Below are 23764 nucleotides of genomic sequence, written 5' to 3'. Positions count from 1 at the left end.
TTCAAATAGGGAATGAGAAAGTGCTGCAGCAGTCTCATTCTCATCTGCAAGATCCTATTGCGAACCCCGCGATCTGAGTCGCCCCGCCGCCTTAACGAGACCCGAACCGCGGGGAACGCGAGCTGGTTAATTTAACTCACGCTCATCCGGCCACCTCGATGCTGAACACATCCACTCCCTCGGAAGCAGATAGTTCAAACATCGAGGTCTCGTCACGGCCAGAAGAAGCCGCAGCGCGGGCTTCTGCACCATGAACGAGAGCCTTAGAACCTTCAGATGAAGAAATGAGAATTTCGTAATATATTTTGGGCAGGGGTGCACACATCTAATTAATTGCTCACTCGCCATAATACAGTGACTGGATCATACAGACAACACCAAATAAGACAGACAAAAACAGAGAGCGCTTGCTGAAGAGCGAAAGCTAATGTGTGTGTGCGCCGGCGACACTTTTATGCATCCGGTTTGTCACGTACGCACACACAAACAGGTAGATCCAATAGCAGTATTATTTATTAGGGTAATCCGTACTCACAAAACCAGTCCAGGCAAGGGTCAAAAACCATATAAGCAGACCAAAAACAAGAAACAAACACTAAAACAAACCAAGACAGATTCTGGGAAGCGGGTGACATGAAACAAGGACTCCGTGACAAACACTGAATCTGACAGGGTATATATACACAAGTGCTAAATGAGGTGACGAGAAACAGCTGAACACAATGAACACTCAGTGACAGACAGGATCATGGGAAATGTAGTAACAGAGTGTAGGACACCGTGCGGGAAGAGGACCTCTAGTGGCTACCCAGGAAGCACAAACCAGACACTGTGACATGGTTATGCCATCACATGTTACGTCACGACGCAACACCAATCAGGATTGGATTAGTTTCATTCATACTTCAGAGGCGTACGCTTAGGGAGCGTCCCCAAAGAGTCGTTTTCAACGACGCAGTGCGAGTTCCCTACGAAAGGGAACACATGAACAATAAAAAACTTTGATCACTGGATTAAATCCATTCTGTCACTATGACACCTGTCTTGGACTTGGTTTTGCCTTCTGTGTTTGTGCACCATGTGTTTTCTTGTTAATCAGTTTCACCTGTTACCTGTCATCATCCTCATCAGTCATCATTACTCACCGTGTGCACCTGTTGTCACTTAGTCTCCTCACTGTCTGTGTATATAGTCTCCCTAGTTTTAGTTCTTCCTTGTCAGTTCTATGTCTACAAAGCTTCCTTATGTTTGGTACGCGTCTTGTTCATAAACGCGTCTTGTCCTCCTGGTCTTCCCTCACGCAGTCCAAGTGTGACAGAGGAACCGGCCTCACCCAAAAAGTTGGTATTATAGACAGACTAAATTTAAGGAGAACATGGGTGTTCTCTGTACCCTGCTGAATCCTGCAGATCAGCTTGTTACCTATCTCCAGGATGGCCAACTGATGAGAAATATGTCGAGAGGTTCCTCGAAATTTCTCACCATGTGGACTGGGCAGATGACGTCCTAAAAATTGTCTTCTGGTACGGACTGGACGATCATCTGCACCAGCTTATTCTGACATCATCACTCAACCACTGTCACCAGCCATCTTCATCGCCACACCTCCGATCTTTATTCAGAATCCAGAGTCTCGTCCCGCCGAGACCACCCTTCCAGAGTCTTGTCCCGCCGGTCAACTGAGGACACCATCGCCATCGTGCTCCACACGTTATTGGAACATCTTGAGCACAAGAACACCTACGCGAGACTCCTCTTTGTCGACTTTAGCTCGGCCTTAAACACAATCCGGCAGTTTAAACTCTGAGCCAAACTGCACTACCTTGGCTTTAACAACTCGCTGTGCAATTGGATTGTGGACTTTCTGACAAATTGAACACAGAGTGTTAGAGTAGGCAAGCACTTGTCCTCCACCCTTTCAATCAACACTGGGGCCCCCAGAAGGTGTGTGCTTAGCCCCTTGCTCTATACTCTATTCACACCTTACTGCTCTGCTTCTCTTTGTTTCAATCTCATTGTTAAATTTGCCAATGATACAACAGTGCTCGGACTCATCAACAACGAGGCGGATTACCAGACTGAAGGTAGTAACCCAGAGTGCAGTCTGGACGATGGGGCGGGGCGACACTTTGGGGTGGGGTGACACGTGACACGCCCACCCCCCATTTAATTGGCTTATTATACAGCAATCTTATTGGCCTAGATAATTCAAGCCTGAGCATGCGCATTCTTTATGTGAATGTGTATTTTTGTGAATGATTTGTCTGTATTAAAGGAATATTAAATGCTAACTCTAATCGTATCTTATTATCGGTTTACCATGTTTTTACTATGTTTACAAATTTTAGTTAAGATCTATTGACTAATGTTTTATTGTTAAGACACAGAATAGACAAAGTTATTGTTTAAAAACGAACGGTTGGTGACAGCACCTCAGTGTAGGCCTACTTAATAGAGCTGTTTTAGCTACACTTGGCTATCAGGGTCGGTGGATCAGCTTAAACTTCGGGATTTTACACAAATTATGATAAATCGCTGTATTAAAGGAAAGACATCGGACAAACCCGAACGCAAGCAGCTGATTTTCTATTTTATTTTTATAAAATAGTGCATTGCACTAGTCTCTGAGTTTTTGCAGAACTATGCCCCCTCTGGCGACAAGCGGAACTGCAACCAGAGGTGTGCACGCTCATGGACCACACGCACACGCACGCTTGCACGAGCACAAGCTGTTCATAACCAAAGGAGGATCAGCCGCACAAGTATTTTGTTTACAGTCACAATGTCTTCAGAGGTAGGCTAATAAAGTTATAAATCTGCAAGTCATTTTAAATATCTTAAAGGAAAGGCAATTGAGAAAATTACACACTTGTGTAAGGGGAAAACAGGGGTAGTAGAAAACTTCGGTTTTTGTTTCCATCTATCTCCATGTTGAACTGTTTTGTGTTTACTGTATCCACTTGTTGATTTATGCTTTTATATTGGAGCTTGCGTTGCATTCAGAAGAACAGATGAGATGAATAGCCGTTTCTCAGCATATTTTATTGTGAGCGGCAGCAGACGCATCATTCTCACGGTCTGACTGACAGCCTTCAGTTTCTCAGTATGGCAAAACTATTAAGACAAACTATAATCCAAATGCGTTCTTTACAGCAAGTACTTTAGTGCCCCCTTGTGGTTAATTCACGATATAGAACAGTACTGCATTACATTTACAATACAACTGAGGACATAAGTTAACATATTTTAACACCCCCACTTGTACTCAGATTGTTATACTCTTAAGTAAAAAAACAAAAAACAACAAAAATAAAACATAATGAATGTGGACTCCTGTCATACACATATCAATCTCCAAAAAGAGCACCTGCAAACCTCTTCAGTTTCAACTTATTTACAGGTTTGGTCATTACATCAGCAATCATGTTATCAGTAGAACAATACATCAAAGTCACTTTTCTCTCATTCACAGTGGACCTGATAAAGTGATACTTTATGTCAATGTGTTTACATCTTCGTCTGTTTACAGGGTTTTTTAGCGAGAGCAATTGTTCCCTGGTTGTCCTCATGTACTACAGTTTGTGTGTACTTGTAGTTATCTATACCTCCCAGTAACTGCTCTAGATATAGACACTCTTGTATGGTTGAAGCCAGTGCCATATATTCCGCCTCGCATGTGGATAGAGCAACGGTAGGCTGCTTTCTCGTCTTCCACGAGATCAGGGAACTGTTCTGACTAAGGCTCACACAATGTCCCATGGTACTGCGTCTATCACTGGTATCAGCCGCCCAGTCAGCATCACTGTAGGCCTGTAAACCTAGATTCTCACTGTCGTTTCTCCTAAAACTTAACCCTTTCTCTGCTGTGCCTTTGAGATACCTAAGAGCATGCTTCACAGTGACCCACTGTTCCTCTGTAGGCTCAGCAAAGAATTGTGACAATCTGCTCACAACAAAGCTTAAATCTGGTCTGGTGCAAACAGTCAGATATATAAGACTTCCCACAGCTTCCCTGTACATCCTGACATCTTCCATCTTTACTGCATCCTCAGTATACTCTAGTTTTTGCTCACAGGGTGTTTCTCTTGTTCTACAGTCTTGCATATTAAAACGCTGTAATATCTTGTTAATGTATTTTTCTTGTGACATCTTTACACACCCATCTGACTGACTGAAATTGATACCCAGAAAATGTTTAAGTTTGCCCAGGTCTTTCATTTTAAACTTTTCTGCAAGCATCTCTTTCACATTTTTCAGTCTCTCTTTATCACTCGCTGCAATGATCAAATCATCGACCCATATGATTATGATCAACTTTCCTTCTTTTGACTCTTTGGCATAAACACAGTGGTCGGCTGGGTTTTGTGTTAAACCATTCTCAGTTAGACAATCGTGCAAAACTCTATTCCAATTTCACCCAGATTGTTTTAGACCGTAAAGCGATTTCTCTAGCCTGTAAACGATACCCTCTTTCTCTTCATAGCCCTCTGGTGGATTAATGTAGATCTCATATTCTATGGGAGCGTGCAAGTACGCTGTTTTCACGTCCATTTGGTGCAGGAGTAAATTCTCCTGTGCTGCTTTCTGCAGCACAACCCTAACACTCGTTAAGTCTGCAGTGGGTGGAAACGTCTCCCCATAGTCTATTCCCATTCTCTGGCTGTATCCCTTGGCTACAAACCTTGATTTATATTTGTCTTTTCCATCTACATCAGTCTTGATAGAGTAAACCCATCTACCCCCCACTGTTTTCTTGCCTACTGGTAGTGTTGTCGGGGTAAAAGTTTTGTTCTTGTTTAGGGACTGGATTTCCTCGTTCATGGCTTTTTGTTGGCGCAGCCATTTTCGTGAATTATAACCGGTTATTTTACTAAAATATACGGAGGAAAAAACACACAGACATCACTCGGCATTCTGTTAGACCGGAACCAAATTTATTTACATATATCCATTTATGGATAGCAGGTCACATACACGTGACATGAGCAGTATGAGGGCGCACATCACAAACTTCAACACCCCCACTTGTTCTCATACTGTGCAGTTTTCCATTATAACAACAAAACACATGAACAGTCTTGTTTTTCTCTTTTGCTGCATTTACATGCCAAACATAAAACTCTTGAACTTTTCAAGTTTAAACTTTGTTACTGGTTTAGTCATAGCATCAGCTACCATTTCTTCCGTGGGGCAATACTCAATTGTTACTTTTCCATCACTGAGTGCTGATCGAATGAAATGATACTTTATATCTACATGCTTACATCTTTGTCGACACACTGGGTTCTTCGACAGAGCAATGGCACCTTTGTTATCTTCAAAGATATGTACTGGCTCAAACAAACAATCATTATCCATGCTGTTCAACAACTGTACAAGATACATGCTTTCCTGTGTTGTTGCGGCCAGTGCCATGTACTCAGCTTCACATGTAGACAAAGCAACTGTGGGCTGTTTCTTTGACTTCCAGGAAATCAGAGGACCGTTTTGAGTAAGACTAAAACAATATCCTGTCATACTCCGCCTGTCATTTAGATCTGATGCCCAATCAGCATCACTGAATGCCACAAGTTTAAGATTTTCCTCACTTTTCTTGTAACATAGCTCATGATCAATTGTACCCTTTAAGTACCTCATCACGTTTCACTGTAGCCCAGTGTTGTTCACTTGGATCAGACAGATATTGAGAGAGTTTATTGACAATCCAACTTAGATCAGGTCTAGTACATGTCATCAGATAGATCAAACTACCCACTGCCTCACGATACCTTTTAGGATCAACAGGATCGTCATCACTGTTGTAGTCAAGCTTTTGCTCGCATGGTGTTGATCTGGGTTTACAGTCTGACATATTGAATCTCTCTAGTACCTTTAAAATGTACCTTTTCTGATTCATTTTCACAAATCCTTCATCCTGATGAAAATCAATCCCTAGGAAATATTTGAGTTTTCCCAGATCTTTCATTTTGAATTTTGCTGTCAGCATCTTTTTCACAGAAATCAGTAAATCATTGTTACTGGTGGCAATTATCAGATCATCAACCCAGATAACTACAATCACTTTCTCCTTTTTGGTTTGTTTACTGTACACACAGTGATCAGCTGAATTCTGGACAAAATCATTTTCACTGAGGTAGTCGTGTAACATTTTGTTCCAGTTTCTACCTGACTGCTTTAAACCATACAGTGACTTGTTCAACTTACAGACCAGTTTATCACCTATGTCTGACTTCACTTCAAAACCTTCTGGCTGCTCCATGTAAATCTCACAGTCAATTGGAGCATGCAGATATGCAGTTTTTACATCCATCTGGTGGAGATCAAGATCATATTTTGCTGCCATTTGCATTAAGGCACGAACTGAAGTGATATTTGCTGTTGGTGAGAAGGTCTCTTTGTAATCTACCCCCATTTCTTGACTATAGCCTTTTGCTACATATCTGGCCTTGTACGCCTCAGTCTCATCTGCATTGTTTTTTGACAGCGTAGACCCATCTACCCCCCACTGCACATTTACCTTCAGGTAGCGTAGTTAGAGTAAATGTTTCATTTTCCTTAAGGGAATCCATTTCCTCTTTCATGGCCCTATCCCACATCTGTGACTCACTTGAACTCATAGCATCCTTGAATGTTTGTGGTACGTCTCGTACTCTGTAACAGAAGTCCACATTGGTCAGAATATGATCATCACATTCAACATCAGAAACATAATCTGACAAATATTGAGGAGCTCTCCTGTTTCTCTTAGGGTAACGCGTACTGTGATCATCTACTTCTGTCTGAGAACCACCCTGATCTCTAGTCTCATTCTGAGGTTTATGAGTCTCTTCTGGGGTCTGATCGGTCACATTTTCTTTTGACTGGGAGGATACATATCTTTCCCCATGGAAATTATCATCTGACATTGAAATGTCAGTCTGTGTCTGGTGTTCAGTAACACGTTTCGTTACAAATCTCACAAGCCTGTGCTTGAGAACTTTTCCTGTGTTTGGGTAATATACCAGGTATGCAGGGCTGTTTTTGTCATACCCTACAAAGATTCCCTTTTCACACCGTGCATCTAATTTCTTTTTGTCCTGCTTGTATGCGTAACATACGGAACCAAAAACTCTCATTTTAGAAAGATCAGGTTTCCTCCCTGTCAGTGCACAGTATGGGGTTTGCCGTATTCTGCCATTGTAGCACCTGTTGCGAATTACTGCAGCAGTCTTTACAGCATACGTCCACAGCATCTTAGGTAGATTGCTCTCTAAGAGCATGCATCTTGCCATTTCAAATAGCGTTCTCCAATTTCTCTCAGCAGTCCCATTTTGATGGGGTGAATATGGCGCTGAGGTCTCATGTCAAATACAGTTCTTGCTTAATAGAGACTGAAACTCTTTTGCCGTAAATTCTGTGCCGTTGTCTGACCTAACACACTTTATAGTCCCATAAGGGGCTGTATCAGCGAGGAACTTTTCAGTAGCTTTCACAGTGTCACTCTTAGCTTTTAGAAAATACACAAACACTGAACCCGAGTAGTCATCAGTAAATGCTAGTGCATACTTGAAACCGTCTTTAGCTACTGGGTCAATAGGACCAGCTAGATCTGTGTGCACAAGTTCCAGTGCAGCCTTAGCTCGTGTGTCAGGTTCCCTGTTTCTAGATTAAACAAATTTACCTTGTGTGCAAACCTCACAGTTTAGGTTAGATTTATCAATCTTTCCTTTGATTTTCATTCCTTCAACTACATCCTGCAATCTGGAAACATCATCATAATTGCAGTGTCCGAGGATCTCATGCCAGGTTTGAATGTCATAACATCCGTTACAACTATCAATGTCCTCGCTGACAATGTTCAGATAATACAGTCTGTTGTATTCTTGAATGTGAAATTTAGTACCGCTTTTGTGGATGAGTTCATCACGTCCCTGTTGGAAGTTGATCGAAGCTCCATTCATTGTTGCAGCTTTAACAGAAAAGATGTCCTGCGGGTACGATGGGATGTACAACGCGCTCCTCAGCATCGTCTTCACCTGTTTTCCCTCGTTGTCAATCAGACACACCTCCGCGTCGCCTCTTTTCAGCGCCACTCCGCTCGCTCTGGTCCCATCAGCCAACTCAATGTAGTGTTTCTCCGGCTGGAATTTGTCATCAAACTTTTTAAATTGTTCAATGTCCGTAATAATATGTGCGATGTCGCACCAGTGTCAACCATTAGCCCCTTTCGTTGCACACTGTGGTATTGGCAGTCACTCGCTCTAAAGACAAATGTGTGTTCGTCGTTGTCCTCTTTATCAGCTGCTTGTTTAACATTGTCTCTCTTTTTGCGTCTGCAATTTTCATCTTTGTGCGTCGCGCTTTTACAGTAATTACACCACAATCTTTTGTGATTTTGGGCCGGGCAAGCACGGGCTTTGTGCCCCTTTTGACCGCAGTTATAGCACGTAAAATCCGAGTCTGCTGACGTTAGTCTTTCTCTCCCCCTCCGTTCCGGGGCTGAGGCACTCGCTCTCTTCACGTTATCATCACTCGCGCTGGTGTGAAACTTTTCCGTACTTTCAAAACTTCTCAACTTGGTTTTGAACTCTGCAAACGTCAGGTTATCACTTTGTGTGATATGGATTGGTGAACGGTTTAAACGAGTCTGGCAAACCTTTCAGAATCATCGCAATTAACAGTCCATCACTGAGACTCTCTTCGGCATTTCTCAGCGCTGTGATTGCGGTTTCTGCTCGAATAATGTAATCCGTGACGCTCTCATTAGCCATTTTCTGCAGCGACGTTAACTCTGTGTGGCATTGAGCTCTGGTTAAACGGGGTGGGGGGAGGAACTGTGCATATACTACTTAAAGGGGTGGTTCGGGATTTTGGACATCGGACCTCATTTTCAAGTTAGCCTAGTTGTTATTCATCAGTGGAGACAGTTTTCAAAAATGTTCATCCAGTCCTTCCAGCTGCTTAGTTCGCCGATGCTAGGCTAGCGCGAGTCAACGGTATAAGCTAGCCTGCCATTAAAAACTGTTTTACCCACTCCACAGTACACCAAAAGCAAATAAATTATAACGCCAGACTGTCGATGTAAATGTCTATTGAGAGAATAATGTTAGAAATCAAACTACCGGTTCTCTTACATCTCAATGATCGCATTACATTTACAGGAACTAGTTTCTCAGCAGCGGCGGAATTTTACTTTGCTCTGGTTAGTAGTACTGCGCCGAAAAGTAAACACAGAACAGAAGCGCGCACTACAGACGGGACGTCTAGCTAGCTAGTAGTAGCCTTGAACAACGATATTGAAAAACATTTGATTGTAAACTAAGGAATTGGCAACATGGTGATTCGTTGTGCATTTCGAAATTGTAAAAATAAACCAAATAGATGGTCATGCAAAAAGTTTCCACAAATTTCCATTGAGAGATCCAGAAAGGAACCAACTGTGACTTCTTTCTGCTGGCTTGGACAACGAGACACCGGCAGAGACTATTAAAGTTGCGAATTTGTAGTGATTATTTTAGACCAACCGACTTTGAAAACCCCCATCATCGAAACGTTCATAAGTCACTGACAAGGAATGCAGTTCCAGCCGTCTTTCCATAAGCACCAACAGCAGATGAACAGGTAATAACTTACTACTGATCTATGAAGCTAGTCCCTTTCATAATTGATAGAATGACAATGACAACGTTAGATGAGATAACGTTACAGTTCAATTTATGCCCTTTTAGCATCCATCTCGATTAGTTCTTCGTCTGTGTATTCCGGCTCATAAATGTACGGTTCGTTGATTAAAACACATTCCTCGTCTCCAAAGTCTGAAACATTGGCATGGCTTTCAAACGTGGCCATAGTCCTATGTTGATTTCTTAGTGAAATATCCTCTGCTTCTGTAGTGATGAGTGTCAGCGGCAGGTAAATACACTTGCGTCATGTGGAGACTCTCTCGGTTGCCTAGGTAACTTAGTATCACTCCGCCGCTGCTGTAGACTGTGCTAATAAATACAGGGAACAAAGTATAACTCTTGCAATGCAATGAAAGGGTAGTTTGATTTCTAACATTATTCTCTATATAGACATTTACATCGACAGTCTGGCGTTATAATTTATTTGCTTTTGGTGTACTGTGGAGTGGGTAAAACAGTTTTTAATGGCAGGCTAGCTTATACCGTTGACTCGCGCTAGCCTAGCATCGGCGAACTAAGCAACTGGAAGGACTGGATGAACATTTTTGAAAACTGTCTCCACTGATGAATAACAACTAGGCTAACTTGAAAATGAGGTCCGATGTCCAAAATCCTGAACCACCCCTTTAAGGGGGACAAGCACGGACTGATTTAAGTGATGCACCAAACTCATGCGGTGAAGACGCCACACAAATACGGCGCTGAGAATGAATTGGGTGAGTGAGATATATAGTGTTTGTGCGGGGGTTTCATGTGATAAAGGGAATAGTGTGCAGGTGTTTTAAGTATATGTATTTGTAGATCGCAAGCGCTCCCGAGAACCCCGGTAACCAGAGCGGCCTGAGGGTAAAATTGATGTTTTAAAGGTATGAAGTGTTTGTTTAGTTAATAATAATTTACACCTTTATCTTGATTTAAGTGATTGTATGTGAATTGATTTATTTTTGTATGTTTGTAACAGATTGCCTTGGTTTTGATTTAATTTGTCCTATTTTGTGGAATGATTTGTTGATTTATTTTGATTTGTCTGGTTTCCTTTCTGTAAAGGATTGTTGTCTGTTTCATGCCATTCCTGAGTGAGGGTGGATGTTTAAACCAGATTTTAAAAGACTTTGTATCAATAAAATGAGTATTTATTAAGATATTTTACTACCTTTGTGGTTCGTGTAAGCACCCACACAACAGAATTTGGCGACGAGGATGGGGTCCCTAATTTAGGTGTACTCCTTTCTTTTTTTTTTCTCTTTTTTTTTTTTTTTTTTTTTTTTCTCTCTGTTGTTGTTGCTTTGTTTTTTTGAGGACAAATTAAATCAAAACCATGGTGAAGACAGAGACGATCGGCAAATAAGGGCTAAGGACTACGGCACAGAGGATCATAATGGAGGAGCTTCAGGATCAGCTGGCAGATCTGAAGAGGAGACTAGCGCGGGAGAAAGAAGAGAAGGATAGATTGGCTATTGAGAACGAGAAACTGTCAAGGGGTGCTGTAATGGACACTGGGACTGTGCGGCAAGAACGAAGCACAACAAAGGTAGAGGTGGTTTATGTTCCCAGAGAGAAGAGATGTAAAGTTTATACGGGTAAATCTTCAAGTGTACCTCTGAGTGATTGGATTGAGGACCTGAAAAGTGTGTTTAAGGCCCGTAATTTTACACCAGACCAAGCAGTTGATTACATTTGGGAACATCTAGATGGTGAGGCAAAACAGGAAATTAAGTATAGATCTAAGGAAACACGGTCCAGGCCAGAGGGAATTTTTGAAGCTTTGCTTGAAGTATTTGGAAGTGCTCAATCATTTACTGCATTGCAGAGACAGTTTTTTGAGAGGCAACAAGGAAAAAATGAAACGCTAATTGAGTTCTCCCATGCATTAATGGCTTTGTTAAAAGAACTACAAAGTTGTAACCCAAGGGGTATGTCAGACGAGAATGTAATGCTTAGGGATCAGTTTGCAGAGAATGTGAGAAGTAAGGAACTCTGTAGAGAGTTAAAAAGAATGATTAGACAGAATTCAAGCTTAAAATTCCTTGATGTCCGCAAAGAAGCTGTGGAGTGGGCTGGTGACGGGGTGAGGGTTTCTGAAACATCGTTTGGGTCTGAGAACCTCAGTACTATAGATAGTGAAGCGGTGATTGCGAAACAGAGTGCAGATCCAATGTTAGTAGAGCTGTTTGGTATGGTGAAAAGCCAGCAAAAGCAATTAAGTGATTTAACTGAGAAAATGTCAAATTTTCAAGCCTTTAATAGGCAGCAGCGGGGAGTGTCACGAAGATTGTATTCATTTGATCCCTCTGGACAGCCTATTTGTTTCAAATGTCAGAAAGTGGGACATATTGGGCGTTATTGTAGTGAGATTGTGAACCCCAGTCAAGTATGGGGGCAGCAGAGACACCCTGCGGATGATGTATCCAATCCCCAAGCCCAAAAGCCTGGCCCGTTAAACTAACACCCTTTGCTGTGGAGAGCCACACAGTAAGTGAGGGGTTACCTGGCTCTGTGGTTCAAAGAACTAGCCTGGAAATCTATAAACAATTGGTGGGTCAATGTCCAGTTACTGTTGTGAATATGGGGGGTGTTAAAATAAATTGTTTGATTGACACTGGCTCTATGGTTTCCATGATAACTGAGAGTTTTTTTAAACAGCACATTGCAGGAAAGGATGTAGATGCATTGAAGGAGTGTGGTTGGCTGGTGTTAAAAGCAGCAAATGGCCTTGATATCCCATATGTGGGTTATCTAGAGCTAGATATTAATATCCTTGACCAAATTCTTCCAAAACAGGGGGTGTTGGTGGTGAAAGACACATTTGACACAGAGACAAGAGAGAGAAAGAAACTGGTTCCTGGTTTAATCGGTATGAATGTAATTCAAAATTGTCATAACCTTTTGAAGCAGCAATTTGGGTCTCAATATTCAAAAAGTTCTATGATGCAGCAATGTGAGGCTTCTTTGAAACAGGCGTTGGAAATCTGTCAATTGTACGATACACAAAATCAGTCTTTTGTGAACCTGTTGGCCCAAAGTCCAGTCAAGGTGCCAGCAGGTACGCTTCAATTGGTTTGTGCAGCGAGTGGGTACACTAGACTCATGCCAAAGGAGTCTTTGCTTTTAGAGCCTTTGATAGAGAGTGAGGGGATTTTACCAGCAGACCTTTTAATTGTAGGTTCGATAGTGTCCCCAGAAAAAGGACAATTGCTGGTCCCAATTATGAATGTGGGGACTAGTGATGCTATTTTGTACCCACATGTTCGACTAGCTTCTGTACATAGGGCTGAAGTGGTGGCCAGTGGAGGGGATCTCGATATTCAGTTTACCCCAGTACAGGAAGAACAAAATTGTACGGTTTTTATTGAGCAAAGTAATGTGTCACAGTCAGGGGTAATAGCTGCTCAACAAGTTCGGACACTTAATTTTCCTCTGTTGAATGGGGAGCATGAAGGGAAGGCCAGAAGTTTGTTGAATAAATATGCCTCTGTGTTTGTTGAAGGAAGTGAGGATTTGGGGTATACAGATTTGATTGAACATCAGATCCCATTGGTAGATGAGGCTCCAGTTTGTCAAAGGTATAGAAGGTTGCCCCCTACTCAATATGAGGAAGTTAAAGCTCATATTAAATTACTTTTAGAGCAAAATGTAATTAGGGAAAGCTGCAGCCCATATTCGTCACCGATTGTGATTGTAAAGAAGAAGGATGGATCAATTCGGATGTGTGTGGATTATAGGCAGCTGAATGCTAAAACAAGAAGAGATTCATATCCCCTGCCTAGAATTGAAGAATCTTTAGATGTGTTGAGTGGAGCATGTTGGTTTTCCACCCTGGACCTGGCAAGCGGATACAATCAAGTGGCAGTGGCAGAAAAGGATAAACAAAAGACTGCTTTTTGTACGCCGTTTGGCCGGTTTGAATATAATCGTTTACCATATGGTCTGTCCAATGGGCCAAGTACTTTCCAACGTCTGATGGAACGTATATTCAGTGATGAAAGTTTTCAGTCAGTGCTCTTGTATTTGGATGATGTGATTGTGTTTTCGTCAACAGTGGAGCAACATTTGGAGAGATTGGAGAAAGTCTTGCAACGATTTCAGCATCATGGTCTCAAAGTTAAGCTCAGTAAATGCTGTTTTTTCCAACAAGAGGTACGTTACTTGGGTCATGTCATTTCTAGGGAGGGAGTGGCGACAGACCCTGAGAAGATTCAAGCAGTAGCAGAATGGCCGAAACCTCAGACAGCAAAAGAGCTTAGATCTTTTTTGGGATTCGCAAGCTATTATAGACGTTTTGTGCAAGGATTCGCTAGGATTGCAGCACCACTTCATCAGTTGGCTGCTATTGGGGAAATACCAAAGGGTAAGAAGCAAAAGAAAAGAGTATATGTGACTAGTGAACAATTCAGACAGAGGTGGGATGACAAACATGAAGAAGCTTTCCAAACACTGAAAAGGAAATTAACTTCTGCTCCTGTGTTAGCCTATGCTGACTTCACTAAGCCTTTTTTTCTTGAAATAGATGCCAGCCATACAGGACTCGGAGCGGTGCTCTCCCAGGACGTGGGAGGTAAGCGGAGGCCAGTGGCTTATGCTAGTAGAGGTCTGAGGGAGTCTGAACGGAATATGGATAATTACAGTACAATGAAGCTGGAGTTTCTTGCCCTTAAATGGGCAGTAACCGAGAAATTTCGGGACTATTTAATTGGGAATAAGTTTACGGTGTTTACAGATAATAACCCTCTGAGTCATTTAAAGACTGCCAAATTGGGGGCTGTGGAGCAGCGATGGGCTTCGCAGTTGGCCATGTTCGATTTTGAAATTTTGTACCGTCCTGGGAAGAAGAATGGAAATGCCGACGCCTTGTCCCGACAAAAGTCGGCAGGAGCACGACAGTTGGCCGTGTCAGAGGGAGTGACCCCCACATTTAATGGTGAAGGGGGACTGGAGGACGGAGACAAGGGCAGTGTTTTGCCACAATCTGTAACTACAGTGGATGTTATTTCTGTTTTCCCTGAATTTCAGACACAGGATCTGCAGAGCTGGCAAGAACAGGATCCTGCTATTTCCCGGTTCAAGTTCTATTGGAATAAGGGGGAAGGGCCAGGTAAGAAAGAGCGAAAAGAGGAGTCAAAAGATGCACTTGAGCTGTTAAGACAGTGGGATAAAGTGGAAGATCATGAAGGCATCTTTTATAGAGTCGTTGCAGATGCTAGAGGGGGCTGGGTAAAACAGCTTCTCTTACCTCAAGTCTTAAAGCAGGAAGTTCTTGGTCAGCTGCATGACCATCAAGGTCATCAGGGGATTGACCGGACGTTTAAGCTTGTACGTCAACGCTTTTATTGGCCCGGGATGTACCAGGATGTTCAGGAGTTCTGCAAACATTGTCTTCGATGTATTGTGTCTAAGGATGTTCAGCCTAAAGTAAAAACGGTGATGAATAGCATTCAAGCATCGAAACCCTTGGAGGTTGTGGCATTGGATTTTACGTTGCTGGAACGTTCCCGGAGTGGAAGAGAAAATGTGCTTGTCATAACGGATGTATTTTCTAAATTCACAGTAGCCGTACCTACAGCTGATCAGAGGGCCATAACAGTGGCAAAGGTGATGGTCAAGGAGTGGATTCATCGATACGGAATTCCAGCCCGGATTCATTCTGACCAAGGACGGTGCTTTGAGTCTGAAGTGGTGCAGCAGTTGTGTAGAATGTATGGCATACAGAAGAGCCGAACAACAGCATTTCACCCCCAAGGTAACGGGCAGTGTGAACGTTTTAATAGAACTTTACATGATCTCCTCAGGGCCCTTTCTTCTGAAAAGAAAATGAGATGGGATGAGTATTTGCATGAAGTATTGTTTGCATATAATACTACGGAAAATGCTACGACTGGATTTTCCCCATTCTTTTTAATGTTTGGCAGGAGTCCTGATCTCCCAATTGACCATTTGTTGAGGGGTGGTACAGTGGAAAAGAGAGGAGGAGGTACGGTGGAGACCTGGGTGATCGAACATCAGCACAAACTGCAACAGGCTTATAGGCTGACACAGAGACGGTTGCAGAGTATGGCCAAGCAGAGACAAAGACATCAAGGGGTGATCAAAGATGCCAGCTTGAATCCAGGGGATTTGGTTTATCTGCGTAATCGCAGAGTGAGAGGAAGAAATAAAATCCAGGATGTTTGGGAGGACTTGCCTCACTGTGTGTTGGAAAGATTGGACCCGGATAAGGCAGTGTATAAGGTAGTTCCAGTGGATCAATCGCGTCCACCGAAGAATGTGCATCGTTTGGAGCTACGCCGTTGTGGACCTCTGCAGAAGGAGCCTGTATGGTCAAGGGAGCATCAAGGGACAGACTCAAGTACAAGCATGGCACTGTCAGAGTCTGAGTCTGAGGAGGATTGGGAGGAGCTCCGGGTGGTGGTACCAGAGAACCTGTCTTCGGGGGTTGAGAGGGAAATGAGTGCAGAAGAAGTAGCTTCCAGAGATGACGAGAAATCAATAACCACTGGGACAGACTCCACTGTTCGACGCTCCCAGAGGGCCACAGCGGGACAGCATAGCAATCTCTTTAGGGAGCCACGATCGGTGCAGGGTATGGAAGCTGCAGCAATCCCCACAGGGTCAATTGATGGTTTAAGACCCTCTTCTAGCGAGGTTGGGGCAATGGAAACTGTCCTAGATCTTTTGCTGCAAGTGATGTATGAATTAAAAAGAGTGAGAGGGGGTTAATGTTGTTTTTTTAAAGAGTTGTTGTCAGGAAATGTACATAGTGAATCATCGGGACGATGATTTGACAAGTGGGGGGTGGATGTGGCATTGAGCTCTGGTTAAACGGGGTGGGGGGAGGAACTGTGCATATACTACTTAAGGGGGACAAGCACGGACTGATTTAAGTGATGCACCAAACTCATGCGGTGAAGACGCCACACAAATACGGCGCTGAGAATGAATTGGGTGAGTGAGATATATAGTGTTTGTGCGGGGGTTTCATGTGATAAAGGGAATAGTGTGCAGGTGTTTTAAGTATATGTATTTGTAGATCGCAAGCGCTCCCGAGAACCCCGGTAACCAGAGCGGCCTGAGGGTAAAATTGATGTTTTAAAGGTATGAAGTGTTTGTTTAGTTAATAATAATTTACACCTTTATCTTGATTTAAGTGATTGTATGTGAATTGATTTATTTTTGTATGTTTGTAACAGATTGCCTTGGTTTTTATTTAATTTGTCCTATTTTGTGGAATGATTTGTTGATTTATTTTGATTTGTCTGGTTTCCTTTCTGTAAAGGATTGTTGTCTGTTTCATGCCATTCCTGAGTGAGGGTGGATGTTTAAACCAGATTTTAAAAGACTTTGTATCAATAAAATGAGTATTTATTAAGATATTTTACTACCTTTGTGGTTCGTGTAAGCACCCACACAACATCTGTGTACAGGCTGATTGTTCGCGGTTTTCCTTTACCAGCATAATAACCTCTCAAAATCTTCAGAGCTTTCCTACCGTCGTCTGCTGCATCTCTCATTACAAGAGACAAACTTTTGTCATCCAGGTATTGAATGAGCTCAGCATATGCTTCATCATTTTTGTCCCTTTCATCATCCTCTTCCTCATCACCACGCGCGGGAGGATCTGATAAAATCGCGTCCTTTAGGCCCAGCAAACGCAGGTGACCTAGAAATTTCATCTCCCGAATTTCCGAGTTCTTTTCATCCCCGTCGAAATACAATCTGTTCCATCGGTTACCTAATTCTTTCCTGGGCCCATAACCTGTTGGCGCTGCCATTTTTGTGAATTATAACCGGTTATTTTACTAAAATATACGGAGGAAAAAACACACAGACATAACTCGGCATTCTGTTAGACCGGAACCAAATTTATTTACATATATCCATTTATGGATAGCAGGTCACATACACGTGACATGAGCAGTATGAGGGCACACATCACAAACTTCAACACTTTTACCCATTCTTTTGAGTTAGCTGACCCCATTGCTCCCTCATAAGTTTGTGGAATGCCACACACTGCCCTGCAACAGTAGTCTACCGTGATATGAACCCCATCACTATCACTGTCTTCAGTTACAAAGTCGTCTAAGTAACTCGGAGTTATTTTTTCTCTAGTTGGATATCTTTTACTCTCAGGTTCACCACTCGTCTCACTCTTTTGTGTTTGATTATGGTCACTAGACCTTGTTTCTGCCTCTGGACTAACACTATAAGTACTTCTACTCCGTAGACTTGGCTCTGGAGCGTTTTCTGTAGTCCTACTCTGTGTGGTCTCATTAGTCATGGGTCTTACATTGTCATCGTCGTCGCTTGGGTCTGGTTCACCTGTCTGAGTCTGTTTTTCCACAGCCACCTTGCTCACAAACTTCACTAGCCTGTGTTTTTGAACTTTGTTTGTATCTGGGTAATACACTAAATAAGCCGGGCTGTTTTTATCGAAACCTACGAAACGCCCCTGATCACATCTGGAATCAAGTTTTCCTTTTTCCTGTTTGTAAGTGTAGCATACAGAACCGAACTTTTGCATCTTAGACACATTAGGCTTCTTGTCTGTCAACAACTCATAAGGAGTCTGGCCAGTACGTCTGTTAAAACATCTGTTGCGTACCATTGCTGCTGTTTGTACTGCGTAGGGCCATAGCTGCTTTGGTAGTACACTTTCAACTAACATGCATCTACCCATCTCAAAAAGAGTACGCCAACCCCTCTCTGCAGTTCCGTTTTGGTGTGGGGAATACGGAGCTGACGTTTCATGTCTGATATTGTTTTTCCTCAACAGCGCTTTAAAGTCACCACACGTAAACTCTGTTCCGTTGTCGGATCTGATACATTTCACTTTCCCGTAAGGGGATACATCGGCTAGAAACTTTTCCGTAGCCTGTACGGTGTCACTTTTCTTCTTTAGAAAATATACAAATACTGCGCTTGAGTAATCATCAGTGAATGACTGCACATATTTGTAACCATCTATTGACTCTGTGGCTACTGGACCTGCGAGGTCTGTGTGTACCATCTGTAAGGGACTATTTGCTCTGGTATCAGGGTCCCTATTTCTGGTTTGGGCAAATTTTCCCTGAATACACACCTTACACTCTTGTTCGGGTCTGCCGGTTTTGCCCTTGATCTGCATACCTTCAACAACACTCTGCAACTTAAGAACATCGTCAAAGTTACAGTGGCCCAATATCTCGTGCCATGTCTGTATGTCGTGACATGCATTACACTTATTATTAGACTCAACTTCAGTGTGCAGAAAATACAACCTGCCATATACATGAATGTTAAACCTTGTACCATCCCTGGTTATTAGGGCGTCTTTATCTTCTTTAAAGACAACCGTAGCCCCACTGGTGGTCGCTGCCTTTACTGAGAAGATACTTTGGGGGTACGACGGTACAAACAAAGCGTCTTTCAGCACCGCCTTGCGTCGCTGTCCTCTGCTGTCGATGAGGTAAATCTCAGCATTTCCCCTCCACTGAGCAATCCCGCTGCACCGGGTGCCGTCTGCCAGCTCGACACTGCGTTTCTGGCCTGAACGCACAGTCGAAGCTCTTGAACATGGTTATGTCCGTGATGATATGAGAGGTAGCCCCCGTGTCCACCATCAGACCCCTCTCCTGGATGCTGCATGGCCGCTGCCGCTGGATACCGGTCCCTCCGTCTCTCAACTTGAACACGTAGTCCTCGGCGTCTTCTGAGGCTTTACTCACACCATCCTTTTTGCTCTTTGCTCCTTTTCCATACGTCTACACGTGGCGTCTTTGTGTGTGTCACTTCTACAGATACTACACCAGGTTTTCTGACGACATCCTTTCGCTCTGTGGCCTTTGGTGCCACACTTGAAACACACCAACTCTGTGTCGTCCTTTATCCAGCCACGTGCGCTCGTCTTGGGCCACCGTCCGGTTTTCCCTTGAGTTTTCATCACCCTGTCGCTCGACTCAGCTGCATTGATCTTTTCCGTCTCTTCAAAACTACGTAGTTTAGTCTTGAATTCTGCAAATGTGATTTTATCGTCTGCATGTGCTACATGTATTGCAAATGGCTTAAACTCTGAGGCAATCCTTTTAAGACCATAGCAACTAGCAGTCCGTCTCCTAACGTTTCACCCACGTTGCGCAGTGCTGTGATGGCGGTTTTTGCTCTGATGATATAGTCCATTACACTTTCATCATTTGCCTTCTGAAGTGATGTCAATGTGGTGTACAAGTTGATTATACTGGGCTTTTGTAGCACAAATGCCAGATGGTGAAAGATAAAACATACATTTTTATACTTATTGACTTGTTGCATGGCTAAAAGCATTCTTGGCATTTTTCTAAACTTAGAGAAAACACAGACTTTGTGAGTTAATGCATTCTATAGCGTTTTCTTCCCTTTGTACCAGAGACATTAACGCATTCTGAAAGCTTTTAGTTGATTCTCTGCCAGATAAGGTGAGGTATCCCAGGGGTTTTAATTTAATTTATCGTCCGGCGAACGACGCACACCAGCGTCTGGGTTCTTTAAAGCACGGACTTCCCGCCGTGAAGCTCCTTTCATGCATTGTCATAAAGTTGAACGCACACACACAAACCACATGTTTACACCTTTGAGGTTAACAGGTCACACACGCGCCTCGCCCGTCCCACACACGCACACGAGCCACACGCACGAGAACTCTAAAAGTGAGAAAAACGCTTTTTGTGAGAATGCCACTTTCTGTTTGAGACGGCGGTTAACACGCATGTAGAATTTGATGAAGAATGCGCGTTTACCGGATTAAAAACGACCAGTAGATACGTGTAATACCAAAAATCAATATAGTTCTCTATAACATGATCTAACAGTATCAAGTTTGGTATGATTGTAAACCAGAAAATTAGACGACTCCGAATCTGTTTTGAGAAACAATCTATTATGCATTATTAAACATTTACTGATGTGCAGAAGGATTCCAGAGTAAACTCTGACCTCTCCCCATACGCTGAATAGGCGTACCTCCGCAGACAAAGGAAATCTTGGCGCCGCAAAATCCCCACTCGTGATTGGCTCTCACGCGCAGAATAGGCGTGCTCCCGTTTCATTCATAAAGTGAAACGATCCCGAAAATAGTTAGTCTAGTCTCCTTCTCCGTCCTAATTCTAGTCTCACTCTAACTTCTAGCTTCAACTTCTCTTCAGAGAGCTTTGCTCTCCGTTTACTTTCCGTTTCTAAGACTAAGTCTTTATTTTTACACAAGTTTTAAGCTGCTGTCGTGATCCAGCGTTTTAACGAGCGAAAGCCTAGTGTTTCCACTCTGCTTCAAAACAACCACGTGACGCCACCCGGAAACCCGCGAAGCTCCTAGAGAAACAGCGCTACGCACCAGACGAAGTCTCTTTCCAACAGCAACACAAGTAGGCTCATTCTAATCTGATCTTTAACGCAAAGGCTAAGTTAAGGTTGTCTGAGAATCCTCTGGTCTCTTGATTATTGAAAGTATTCTTTAAACTGTGTAATTCCTCCAACTCTCTCTATCTACAAAATAAGACTTTATTCAGCATTGTATTCTCTCCCGGGTCTGTTGTCAATCCTTCACAGTTACGCTGATGGCGTAAGACGCTGATGACGTGTTATCTGGTGCGCCCGAGCTTCATTTATAGACTGAGGGAAACGCACGCTGTAAAAGTGTCTCATCCGCGACATGCACATTTACGCACCATTAAAAAAATGATATCCACGCAAATAATGTAGAATAGCTTGAATATAGCGTGCGTCTTCCTCAGACTGTAAACGAAGCTCGGGCGCACCAGATAACACGTCATCAGCGTCTTACGTCAGCAGCGTCACTGTGGAGTCCTGAACGCAGATTCACAACAGACCCGGGAGAGAATACAATGCTGAATAAAGTCTTATTTTGTGTTATTTTTGGACCAAAAAGTATTTTCGATGCTTCAAAAACTTCTAACTAACCCACTGATGTCACATGGACTACTTTGATGATGTTTATATTACCTTTATGGACATGGACAGTATACTGTATATACAGCTTCAATGGAGGGACAGAAATCTCTCTGACTAAATCTAAAATATCTTAAACTGTGTTCCGAAGATGAACGGAGGTCTTACGGGCTTAGAACGACATGAGGGTGAGTCATTAATGACATTATTTTCATTTTTGGGTGAACTAACCCTTTAAACGCTCTACCACACTTTTTAAACATTGCATATTTAGTTTTAAACATTGCATGTTTAGATATTCCCTATCTGGTCCCTTGGGAGGTAAGTTATATCCATTATGTCCATATGGATGTGATTTAGCTTGCCAAGAACTAAACAGATCGAAGTGTTGATGCAAATATTATATGTCATACGCAGTGGTGGTTACAGTTGTATTGCTAAATGCGACTGATTAAAATCATTCCCTCTCTCTATATGAATTATTGTCACGAGTAATCCTGATACATATTCATATAGTCAAGGCGGGACAAGTCCATATTTGGAACCACTTTGGGGCGTATGCAAATAATATTCATCAAAACCCATGAATATTTAATTCCCCATTTGAGTGCTAATTTCCCAATTTATACTCAAAGCCAGTGTTGTTACACTTTCCCTTCCCTGCATAATACGCTCTCAATATTTCCAGAGCTTTTCTTCCATTATTGGGCGCATCTCTCATAACTAATGATAGACTTTTGTCATCTAGCAGTAAAATCAACTCTGCATATGCGTCCGCGTTTTTCTCTGTGTCTGCTGCTATCTCGGCTTCTGACACCGGTTCTTTCAGCACCGTGTCCTTTAGCCCTGACAAATGAAAATGTCCCAACAATTTGGTTCATAGTCTCATCTCCGTCGAACGTCAGTCGAGGCGATCTGCACGTCCTCCGTTGTTCCGCCATGTTCTTATTCTCTTTCCAGTTATTCCGTTAGCACGCTAAAGTCCGTTGCGACTTTCTAAACGGTGGAAAACAACAAACTTATCTTCCGAACTACTCCTGGGCCCATAACCTGTTGATTTATGCTTTTATATTAGAGCTAGCGTTGCATTCAGAAGAACAGATGAGATGAATAGCCGTTTCTCAGCATATTTTATTGTGAGCGGCAGCAGACACATCATTCTCACGGTCTGACTGACAGCCTTCAGTTTCTCAGTATGGCAAAACTATTAGAACAAACTATAATCCAAACGCGTTCTTTACAGCAAGTACTTTAGTGCCCCCTTGTGGTTAATTCACGATATAGAACAGTACTGCATTACATTTACAATACAACTGAAGACATAAGTTAACATATTTTAACACCACTTATGATTGTATTATTATGGAAACACGTTCATAACCAATATAAGTTATTACTTTGTAAAAGGTCAAAATAATAATCATACCATACACAGTTGGTCAACAAAGTACACTCAAATGTCTCAAGGTAATAAACAATCAAATGGCACTATGACGTTACCATAAAAGCCAAACAGGCTAATCCGCCGAAGATTTGCAGGGGTTTAGCCTGTTTTATTGATCTGCTAAGTAGCATATTCCAATAGCAATACATCCTAATTAGGCAGTAATTTGCTCAAAATGTGTGTCTAATTATCTAACTTATATATCAGCATTTTATATCACACTCAAGATACTTGAACTGTTTTACTCGAATAGCGAATCACTAAACTACATGTAGTGCTGATTTATTTAGTAGATATTTTGCCAGGAACAATATACACTGACGAACATTTAATGTGAAATGTGTCCATACTTTCTCTCGTCTTATTCCGACGCCTGTCTGACTCCAATTTGGCCCTTTTGGTGGCACTAGACCAAAGTTTTATTTTCTTTGTCTTACGTGGAGTTTGCGTTGGGGTTTGGAATGAACTACAAGCCGGTCTCTTTGAGTTTGAATCCATCTTCTACGGAGAATAGCGGCGAATACACATACCATGCCAGCCATAGCCAGGTGAGCGTGAACGCGCATGACGTCACGCCCAGTCTCAAATTCCGTCCCGAATCCCTCTTATTTATTTTACTGTACAGGATTATAGAGGCAATCGCAGTGATCAGAGAAGGGCTCATTCAGCCCATCAGGCAATTGTTTAAGCATTTATGGGTTTTATGGCATTTAAAAACAGAATTTTTAACATGAAATGTTGCGCA

The 23764-nt window shown here is 42.6% G+C and overlaps 1 protein-coding gene and 1 long non-coding RNA gene across 2 annotated transcripts in view; one reads left to right on the top strand and one right to left on the bottom strand.

Moving 5' to 3' along the window:
* The window catches only part of LOC307011276 (H-2 class II histocompatibility antigen, A-D alpha chain-like), a 67214-nt gene that overhangs the window by 16737 nt on the left and 26713 nt on the right, over positions 1 to 23764 (bottom strand). The gene's annotated exons all lie outside the window — the stretch shown is intronic.
* LOC307011280 lies at positions 10325 to 10895 on the top strand. The gene is made up of 3 exons (XR_013800391.1): positions 10325 to 10378; positions 10464 to 10528; positions 10624 to 10895. It is a non-coding gene; the product is annotated as an uncharacterized lncRNA (long non-coding RNA).

This window comes from Phoxinus phoxinus (genome assembly GCF_949152265.1).
Source record: "Phoxinus phoxinus genome assembly, chromosome: 15".
In the NCBI taxonomy this organism is placed as follows: domain Eukaryota; kingdom Metazoa; phylum Chordata; class Actinopteri; order Cypriniformes; family Leuciscidae; genus Phoxinus; species Phoxinus phoxinus.
This window is presented reverse-complemented; position numbering and strand designations above follow the sequence as displayed.